Source organism: Oncorhynchus keta, unplaced genomic scaffold, assembly GCF_023373465.1.
Source record: "Oncorhynchus keta strain PuntledgeMale-10-30-2019 unplaced genomic scaffold, Oket_V2 Un_contig_22099_pilon_pilon, whole genome shotgun sequence".
NCBI classification, from domain to species: Eukaryota; Metazoa; Chordata; class Actinopteri; order Salmoniformes; family Salmonidae; genus Oncorhynchus; species Oncorhynchus keta.
The window spans coordinates 57891-70284 of NW_026282756.1; the positions used below are offsets into that span (position 1 = coordinate 57891).

Sequence of the window (12394 nt, forward strand, 5' to 3'; positions counted from 1 at the left end):
CTCTGACTCCATATCCTGTTATTCTGTCCCACCCTAGCGTTGAAGTCATCCAGCAGAAAGTTATTGTCATTCCTGGGGTTGCAGTGAAAGGCCTCATCTAGTAACTGGTAGAAGCAGCATAACACAGTTTGTAGCATAACACATTTTGGCTAGGGGGACACGAGTCATGGGTCTTTCAAATATTCCGACAGGTGTTTCGGTGAGGCTGGTTAAAAGTCTGTTCTTAATAGTCCCAGAGGGTAACCTTTCCAGAAGGAGGTGTAGCCTTCCTTCCCCCCCCCCCCTTTCAGGGAATCTTCATCCAGGACTAGGTCTCACTCACGGCAGCAATCCACACACCACACAACACGCCACACAGCACACCACACACACTCACGGCCTCCATTTGGTAAATCAGATCATAATTCTATCCTCCCGATTCCTGCTTACAAGCTAAAACTCAAACAGGAAGTACCAGTGACACATTCAATACAGAAGGGGTCTGATGTGGTGGATGCTAAACTACTGGACTGTTTCGCACAGACTGGAATATATTCAGAAGGGGTCTGATGTGGTGGATGCTAAACTACTGGACTGCTTCGCTAGCACAGACTGGAATATATTCAGAAGGGGTCTGATGTGGTGGATGCTAAACTACTGGACTGTTTCGCTAGTACAGACTGGAATATATTCAGAAGGGGTCTGGTGTGGTGGATGCTAAACTACTGGACTGTTTCGCTAGCACAGACTGGAATATATTCAGAAGGGGTCTGATGTGGTGGATGCTAAACTACTGGACTGCTTCGCTAGCACAGACTGGAATATATTCAGAAGGGGTCTGATGTGGTGGATGCTAAACTACTGGACTGTTTCGCTAGCACAGACTGGAATATATTCAGAAGGGGTCTGGTGTGGTGGATGCTAAACTACTGGACTGTTTCGCTAGTACAGACTGGAATATATTCAGAAGGGGTCTGGTGTGGTGGATGCTGAACTACTGGACTGTTTCGCACAGACTGGAATATAATCAGAAGGGGTCTGATGTGGTGGATGCTAAACTAACTGTTTTGCACAGACTGGAATATAATCAGAAGGGGTCTGATGTGGTGGATGCTAAACTACTGGACTGTTTTGCACAGACTGGAATATATTCAGAAGGGGTCTGGTGTGGTGGATGCTAAACTACTGGACTGCTTCGCTAGCACAGACTGGAATATATTCAGAAGGGGTCTGATGTGGTGGATGCTAAACTACTGGACTGTTTCGTACAGACTGGAATACGTTCCGGGATTCATCTGATGGCATTGAGGAGTTTACCACATTAGGCACCGGTTTCATTAATAAATAAGTGCATCGATGATGTTGCCCCACAGTGACCATAAGGACATATCCCAACCAGAAGCCATTGATTACAGGCAACATGCAGCCGCTTTCAAGGAGCGGGACACTAATCCGGAGGATTATAAGAAATCCCGCTACTACCTACGACCTCTGGCAAGCCATCAAACAGACAAAACATCAATACAGGACCAAGACGCTCGATGGATGTGGCAGGGCTTGCAAACTATCATGGATTACAAAGATAAACCCAGCCGTGAGCTGCCCAGTGAAGCCAACTAGATGAGCTAAATGCCTTCTGAACTGTGTGATCTCGCTCTCCGAAGCTAAGACCTTTAAACAGGATATCATTCACGCCAGTAAGACCTTTAAACAGGTTATCATTCACCAGTAAAACCTTTAAACAGGATATTATTCACGCCAGTAAGACCTTTAAACAGGATATCATTCACGCCAGTAAAACCTTTAAAAAGGATATCATTCACACCAGTAAAACCTTTAAACAGGATATCATTCACGCCAGTAAAACCTTTAAACAGGATATCATTCACGCCAGTAAGACCTTTAAACAGGATATCATTCACACCAGTAAGACCTTTAAACAAGATATCATTCACGCCAGTAAGACCTTTAAAAAGGTTATCATTCACGCCAGTAAGACCTTTAAACAGGTTATCATTCACGCCAGTAAGACCTTTAAACAGGTTATCATTCACGCCAGTAAGACCTTTAAACAGGATATCATTCACGCCAGTAAAATTAAACAGGATATCATTCATGCCAGTAAGACCTTTAAACAGGATATCATTCACACCAGTAAGACCTTTAAACAGGTTATCATTCACGCCAGTAAGACCTTTAAACAGGATATCATTCACGCCAGTAAAACCTTTAAACAGGATATCATTCACGCCAGTAAGACCTTTAAACAGGATATCATTCACACCAGTAAGACCTTTAAACAGGATATCATTCACGCCAGTAAAACCTTTAAACAGATATCATTCAACCAGTAAGACCTTTAAACAGGATATCATTCACGCCAGTAAGACCTTTAAACAGGTTATCATTCACGCCAGTAAAACCTTTAAACAGGATATCATTCACGCCAGTAAAACCTTTAAACAGGATATCATTCACGCCAGTACGACCTTTAAACAGGATATCATTCACACCAGTAAAACCTTTAAACAGGATATCATTCACACCAGTAAAACCTTTAAACAGGATATCATTCACGCCAGTAAGACCTTTAAACAGGATATCATTCACGCCAGTAAAACCTTTAAACAGGATATCATTCACACCAGTAAAACCTTTAAACAGGATATCATTCACGCCAGTAAGACCTTTAAACAGGATATCATTCACACCAGTAAAACCTTTAAACAGGATATCATTCGCCAGTAAGACCTTTAAACAGGATATCATTCACGCCAGTAAGACCTTTAAACAGGATATCATTCACACCAGTAAAACCTTTAAACAGGATATCATTCACGCCAGTAAGACCTTTAAACAGGATATCATTCACGCCAGTAAGACCTTTAAACAGGATATCATTCACGCCAGTAAAACCTTTAAACAGGTTATCATTCACGCCAGTAAGACCTTTAAACAGGATATCATTCATGCCAGTAAGACCTTTAAACAGGATATCATTCACACCAGTAAGACCTTTAAACAGGATATCATTCACGCCAGTAAAACCTTTAAACAGGATATCATTCACACCAGTAAAACCTTTAAACAGGATATCATTCACGCCAGTAAGACCTTTAAACAGGATATCATTCACGCCAGTAAAACCTTTAAACAGGATATCATTCACACCAGTAAGACCTTTAAACAGGATATCATTCACACCAGTAAGACCTTTAAACAGGATATCATTCACACCAGTAAAACCTTTAAACAGGATATCATTCACGCCAGTAAAACCTTTAAACAGGATATCATTCACACCAGTAAGACCTTTAAACAGGATATCATTCACGCCAGTAAAACCTTTAAACAGGATATCATTCACGCCAGTAAGACCTTTAAACAGGATATCATTCACGCCAGTACGACCTTTAAACAGGATATCATTCACACCAGTAAAACCTTTAAACAGGTTATCATTCACGCCAGTAAGACCTTTAAACAGGATATCATTCACGCCAGTGCCTCTTCCCCCTCAGGATGCTGAAAATACTTGGGCCCTCAGATCTTCAAAAAGTTCTACAGCGACTGCAAGGCACCCGACCACAAGGCACAACAGAGGGTGGTGAGTCGGGCCCAGTACCAAGGACCTTTATACCAGGCGGTGTCAGAGGAAGGTCCCAAAATGGGGTCAGAGACCCCAGTCACCCAAACCATAGACAGTTCTAAAGTTCTATCGGCAACAGGACCATGAATCGCTTCTACCCCCAAGCCATAAGACTGCTAGACAAGACTGATAAATAGCTCATCAAATCCCAGACTACCTGCATTGAGCTTACTGGACTCTACCCACACACTCACACATACGGGACTCTACCCACACACTCACACATACGGGACTCTACCCACACACTCACACATACTGGACTCTACCCACACAGTCACACATACTGGACTCTACCCACACAGTCACACATACTGGACTCTACCCACACAGTCACACATACTGGACTCTACCCACACAGTCACACATACTGGACTCTACCCACACACTCACACATACTGGACTCTACCCACACAGTCACACATACTGGACTCTACCCACACAGTCACACATACTGGACTCTACCCACACAGTCACACATACGGGACTCTACCCACACACTCACACATACTGGACTCTACCCACACAGTCACACATACTGGACTCTACCCACACACTCACACATACTGGACTCTACCCACACACTCACACATACTGGACTCTACCCACACACTCACACATACTGGACTCTACCCACACAGTCACACATACTGGACTCTACCCACACAGTCACACATACTGGACTCTACCCACACACTCACACATACTGGACTCTACCCACACACTCACACATACTGGACTCTACCCACACACTCACACATACTGGACTCTACCCACACAGTCACACATACTGGACTCTACCCACACACTCACACATACTGGACTCTACCCACACAGTCACACATACTGGACTCTACCCACACAGTCACACATACTGGACTCTACCCACACACTCACACATACTGGACTCTACCCACACACTCACACATACTGGACTCTACCCACACACTCACACATACTGGACTCTACCCACACAGTCACACATACTGGACTCTACCCCACACACTCACACATACGGGACTCTACCCACACACTCACACATACTGGACTCTACCCACACACTCACACATACTGGACTCTACCCACACAGTCACACATACTGGACTCTACCCACACAGTCACACATACTGGACTCTACCCACACAGTCACACATACTGGACTCTACCCACACAGTCACACATACTAGACTCTACCCACACACTCACACATACTGGACTCTACCCACACACTCACACATACTGGACTCTACCCACACACTCAAACATACGGGACTCTACCCACACACTCACACATACTGGACTCTACCCACACACTCACACATACTGGACTCTACCCACACACTGATACACACTGGACTCTACCCACACATACTAGACTCTACCCACACACTCACACATACTGGACTCTACCCACACAGTCACACATACGGGACTCTACCCACACACTCACACATACTGGACTCTACCCACACAGTCACACATACTGGACTCTACCCACACAGTCACACATACTGGACTCTACCCACACACTCACACATACTGGACTCTACCCACACAGTCACACATACTGGACTCTACCCACACACTCACACATACGGGACTCTACCCACACACTCACACATACTGGACTCTACCCACACACTCAAACATACTGGACTCTACCCACACAGTCACACATACTGGACTCTACCCACACACTCACACATACTGGACTCTACCCACACAGTCACACATACTGGACTCTACCCACACACTCACACATACTGGACTCTACCCACACAGTCACACATACTGGACTCTACCCACACACTCACACATACTGGACTCTACCCACACAGTCACACATACTGGACTCTACCCAACACTCACACATACTGGACTCTACCCACACACTCACACATACTGGACTCTACCCACACACTCACACATACTGGACTCTACCCACACACTCACACATACTGGACTCTACCCACACACTCACACATACTGGACTCTACCCACACACTCACACATACTGGACTCTACCCACACACTCACACATACTGGACTCTACCCACACAGTCACACATACTGGACTCTACCCACACAGTCACACATACTGGACTCTACCCACACAGTCACACATACTGGACTCTACCCACACAGTCACACATACTGGACTCTACCCACACAGTCACACATACTGGACTCTACCCACACAGTCACACATACTGGACTCTACCCACACACTCAACATACTGGACTCTACCCACACAGTCACACATACTGGACTCTACCCACACAGTCACACATACTGGACTCTACCCACACAGTCACACATACTGGACTCTACCCACACAGTCACACATACTGGACTCTACCCACACACTCACATACTGGGCTCTACCCACACACTCACACATACTGGACTCTACCCACACAGTCACACATACTGGACTCTACCCACACACTCAAACATACTGGACTCTACCCACACACTCACACATACGGGACTCTACCCACACACTCACACATACTGGACTCTACCCACACACTCACACATACTGGACTCTACCCACACAGTCACACATACTGGACTCTACCCACACACTCACACATACTGGACTCTACCCACACACTCACACATACTGGACTCTACCCACACAGTCACACATACTGGACTCTACCCACACACTCACACATACTGGACTCTACCCACACACTCACACATACTGGACTCTACCCACACAGTCACACATACTGACTCTACCCACACACTCACACATACGGGACTCTACCCACACACTCACACATACTGGACTCTACCCACACACTCACACATACTGGACTCTACCCACACACTCACACATACTGGACTCTACCCACACACTCACACATACTGGACTCTACCCACACACTCACACATACTGGACTCTACCCACACAGTCACACATACTGGACTCTACCCACACACTCACACATACGGGACTCTACCCACACACTCACACATACTGGACTCTACCCACACACTCACACATACTGGACTCTACCCACACACTCACACATACTGGACTCTACCCACACACTCACACATACTGGACTCTACCCACACACTCACACATACTGGACTCTACCCACACACTCACACATACGGGACTCTACCCACACACTCACACATACTGGACTCTACCCACACAGTCACACATACTGGACTCTACCCACACAGTCACACATACTGGACTCTACCCACACACTCACACATACTGGACTCTACCCACACAGTCACACATACTGGACTCTACCCACACACTCACACATACTGGACTCTACCCACACACTCACACATACTGGACTCTACCCACACAGTCACACATACTGGACTCTACCCACACACTCACACATACTGGACTCTACCCACACAGTCACACATACTGGACTCTACCCACACACTCACACATACTGACTCTACCCACACACTCACACATACTGACTCTACCCACACACTCACACATACTCTACTGACACCCACACTACATACACCACTACACAAACACATGTAGCATGCACACACATGCACACACATGCACACACATGCATACACATGTACACACATGCATACACATGTACACACATGCACACACATGCACACACATGCACACACATGCATACACATGCATACACATGCACACACATGCACACACATGCACACACATGTACACACATGCATACACATGCATACACATGCATACACATGCACACACATGTACACACATGCATACTTGATAATCTGACTGTACACGATATAATACATAGACAACAAGATGGCACCGGAGAAGAAGGCTGACATTTTACGTATCCTATCCAATTGTGTTTTTTGTTTGTTTCTTTGTAACTTTTTTTTTTTACTTACTTTGTAAATAATACTCTCTTATGAGTGAAAATAACTTCTGGACATCAGAACAGTGCTCACTCACCACGAATCCTTTTTGTCCTTTAATGAGTCCGATGAGCCTGACGTGAAGGACATACTGCTTTCCGGGAACAGGCCCAGAACCCTGTCATGTGTGTGAAGAGAAGACGGAGAAAAGGGGTCCGGACGGCAGGCTGCCATCGGAGACGATCCAATAAACCCCCACTGCCTTCCATTCTACTATCAAACGTGCAATCTTTGGAAATTAAAATCGATGACCTACGCTGAAGATTAAACTATCAAAGGGTCATTCAAAACTGCAATATCTTAATGCTTCATGGAGTCGCGGCTGAAAGACGACAATATCAACATACATCTGGCTGGTTATACGCTGTACCGGCAGGATAGAACAGTGGTGTCTGGTAAGACAAGGGGCGGCGGTCTATGTGTTTTCTAAACAACAGCTGGTGCACGATATCTAAGGAAGTCTCGAGGTTATGCTCGCATGAGGTAGAGTATCTCATGATAAGCTGTAGACCACACTGTCTACCAAAAGAGTTTTCATCTATATTTTTCGTAGCTGTCTATATACCACCACAGATCGATGCTGGCACTAAGACCACACTCAATGAGCTGTATAAAGGCCATAAGCAAACAGGAAAACGCTCATCCAGAGGTGGCGCTCCTAGTGGCCGGGGACTTTAATGCAGGGAAAATTAAATCCGATTTACCTCATTTCAATCAGCTTGTTAAATGTGCAACCAGAGGGGGAAAAAACTCTAGACCACCTTTACTCCACACAGAGACACGTACAAAGCTCTCCTTCGCCCTCCATTTGGTAAATCTGACCATAATTCTCACCTCCTGATTCCTGCTTACAGGCAAAAAGTAAAGCAGGAAGTACCAGTGACTCGGTCAAAATGGAAGTGGTCAGATGACTTTGATGCTACGCTACAGGACTGTTCTGCACAGACAGGAATATGTTCCAGGATTCATCCAATGACATTGAGGAGTACACCACCTCAGTCATCGGCTTCATCAATAAGTGCATCGACGACGACGTCCCCACTGTGACTGTACGTACATATACCAACCAGAAGTCATGGATTACAGGCAACATCCGCACCAAGCTAAAGGCTAGAGCTGCTGCTTTCAAGGAGCGGGACACTAATCCGGACGCTTAGAAGAAATCCCTCTATGCCCTCAAAACGAACCATCAAACAAGCAAAGCAGCAATACAGGACTAAGATTGAATCCTACTACACCGGCTCCGATACTCGTCGGATGTGGCAGGGCTTGCAAACCATTACAGACCACAAAGAGAAGCACAGCCGAGAGCTGCCCAGTGACATGAGCCTACCAGACGAGCTAAACTACTTCTGAAACATGCATGAGAGCACCAGCTGTTCCAGAAGACTGTGTGATCACGCTCTCTGCAGCTGATATGAGTAAGACCTTTAAACAGGTCAACATTCACAAGGCCGCAGGGCCAGATGGATTACCAGGACATGTACTGCGCTGACAAACTGGCAAGTGTCTGTAATTCCAACATGTTTTAAGCAGACCACCATAGTTCCTGTGCCCAAGAACACTAAAGTAACCCCTGTATCTAGCCATGTTATTTCCTTGTGCTCCTGTATCTAGCCATGTTATTACCTGGTACTTCCTGGCTGACTGACTGGCTGGCTGGCTGACTGGCTGACTGGCCTACTGGCCGACTGACTGGCTGGCTGGCTGACTGGCCTACTGACCGGCTGGCTGACTGGCTGGCTGGCTGGCTGACTGGCTGGCCTACTGGCCGACTGACCGCTGGCTGACTGGCTGGCTGACTGGCTGGCCTACTGGCCGACTGAACGGCTGACTGGCTGGCTGGCTGACCCAGGTCTCCGGAGTGAGAAACAGTCACTTAACCAACTGAGCCACGAATAGTCGGCAGAACCCAGAAGATGAGGCAGACACAGCAGTACTTGAGACGGTGTATTTAATGAAGTAAAAGTGAAGTTCTTCAGGAAAACATGTAACTCCAAAACCTCAAAAGGAATCCCACAAGAACAAAGGCAATCCTCCAAGACAAAAAGGCAAATCCACAAGGTGGAAGGCAAAGCACAAAAAGCCTCAAAAGACACTCAAAAACAAACAAACAAGAACAAAAACAGAATTCCACAAGAGAGTCCACCGGGATCAACAAGAGTTCTCAGAGTACTAGGGCTGGGTGCTAACATACAAACACAGAGCAAAGAACAGAGGAAAACAAAGGGTTTAAATACAATCAGGGGAAACGAGGCACAGGTGCAAATAATAATGGGGATCAAGGGAAAACAAAAGGTCAAAAGGCACAATGGGGGCATCTAGTGACCAAAAACCGGAACAACCCTGGTCAAATCCTGACACATATGAGATGAGTAATACATAGACTAAGATACAGTAGAATAGTATAGAATACAGTATACACATATGAGATGAGTAATGCATAGACTAAGATACAGTAGAATAGAATACAGTATATACATATGAGATGAGTAATGCATAGACTAAGATACAGTAGAATAGAATACAGTATATACATATGAGATGAGTAATGCATAGACTAAGATACAGTAGAATAGAATACAGTATATACATAGACTAAGATACAGTAGAATAGTATAGAATACAGTATATACATATGAGATGAGTAATACATAGACTAAGATACAGTAGAATAGTATAGAATACAGTATATACATATGAGATGAGTAATGCATAGACTAAGATACAGTAGAATAGTATAGAATACAGTATATACATATGAGATGAGTAATGCCAGATGTGTAAACATTATTAAAGTGACATTATTAAAAGTGACTAGTGTTCCATTCCTTAAAGTGGCCAGTGATTCCTAGTCTGTCTATAGGCTGCAGCCCCAAACATTTATTACATCCAATTATTACTTTATTAAAGTGGCTGGAGTTGAGTCAGTATGTTTGCAGCAGCCACTCAATGTTAGTGACGGCTGTTTAACAGTCTGATGGCCTTGAGACAGAAGCTGTTTTTCAGTCTCTCGGTCCCAGCTTTGATGCCCCTGTACTGATCTCGCCTTCTGGGTGATAGCGGGGTGAACAGGCAGTGGCTCCGGGTGGTTGATATCCTTGATGATCTTTTGTTATTAGTTATTCACTGTGTATTTATTCCACCTGTTATTATCTATATTTGTACATTATATTTTGTAACTTTAACTCCGTAAGGGTTAATCTACGCCTGTTGTTTTTACGAATCAGGAAACATATTACATTGATTTGATTGATTTGACCAAATCAATCTTCCTCAATATTTACTGAATCATGCTCTATTGCAGATGATTCTATTTTACTTTAAAAAACTTTAGAATTTGACTTAGAATTATGAATCCTTTTCATTTAATTTTTAGACGCTTGTCGATACAGACTGCAATTATTTTTATTAATCATTGTTTGAAATCTCAAATTACAAAGACGATTTTTTTTTTAAAAATGGCACGTCTTCGTTCCAACTGGTACCCTTAGAAGCCATAGGGTTCTGCTTGGAAGTAGTGCACTACATTTGGTAGCCATTTCGTACCCTTAGAAGCCATAGGGTTCTGCTCGAAGTAGTGCACTACATTTGGTAGCCATTTGGTACCCTTAGAAGCCATAGGGTTCTGCTCGGAAGTAGTGCACTACATTTGGTAGCCATTTGGTACCCTTAGAAGCCATAGGGTTCTGCTCGGAAGTAGTGCACTACATTTGGTAGCCATTTGGTACCCTTAGAAGCCATAGGGTTCTGCTCGGAAGTAGTGCACTACATTTGGTAGCCATTTGGTACCCTTAGAAGCCATAGGGTTCTGCTTGGAAGTAGTGCACTACATTTGGTACCCTAAAACTGCCCTTCCTTGTTTTTTGTCTTCAAACAGGTGCAGTTGGCATAGCGACGGTGAACCGTTGTCTGGACGCGGCGAAGGCGTGTAACGTGGACGAGACGTGTCAGAAGCTCCGTACGGAATACGTCTCGGCCTGCATCCAGCCGTCGGCCCACTCAGGCCCCTGTAACAGAGCCAGGTGTAACAAGGCTCTCAGGAAGTTCTTCGACCGGGTCCCTCCTGACTACACCCACCAGCTGCTGTTCTGCCCCTGCACAGGTAGGAGAGGGGGGTGGCAGGTGTATGTGTGTGTGTGTGTATATATATATATATATATACACTATATAAACAAAAGTATGTGGACACCCCTTCAAATTAGTGGATTCGGCTATTTCAGCCACACCCTTTGCCGACAGGTGTATAAAATCGAGCACACAGCCATGCAGTCTCCATAGACAAATATTGGCAGTAGAATGGCCCTTACTGAAGAGCTCAGTGACTTTCACCGTCTGTCCTCGGTCACAACAACACTCACCACTGAGTTCCAAACTGTCTCTGGAAGCAACGTCAGCACAATAACTGTTCGTCTGGAGCTTCATGAAATGGGTTTACATGGCCAAGTAGCCGAACACAAGCCTAACATCACTATGCTGAACGCCAAATGTCGGCTGGAGTGGTGTAAAACTCGCCGCCATCTGGAACAGTGTTGAATCATCTGGCACCCCTGAGGGACAAATCTGGGTTTGGTGGATACCAGGAGAACGCTACCTGCCCCAATGCATATTGCCAACTGTAAAGTCTGGTGGAGGAGGTATAATGGTCTGGGGATGTTTTTCATGGTTCGGCCCCTTAGTTCCAGTGAAGGGAAATCATAACATAACACTACAGCATAAAATGACATTCTAGAATAATCTTTGCTTCCAACATTGTGGCAACAGTTTGGGAAGGCCCTTTCCTGTTTCAGCATGACAATGCCCCAGTGCACAAAGCGAGGTCCATACAGAAATGGTTTGTTGCGATCAGTGTG

The 12394-nt window shown here is 45.2% G+C and overlaps 1 pseudogene; it reads left to right on the forward strand.

Moving 5' to 3' along the window:
- Positions 1 to 11646, forward strand: part of LOC127921362 (GDNF family receptor alpha-4-like) — a 40843-nt pseudogene extending 29197 nt beyond the window's left edge.
- Positions 11647 to 12394: the final 748 nt, after the last annotated feature.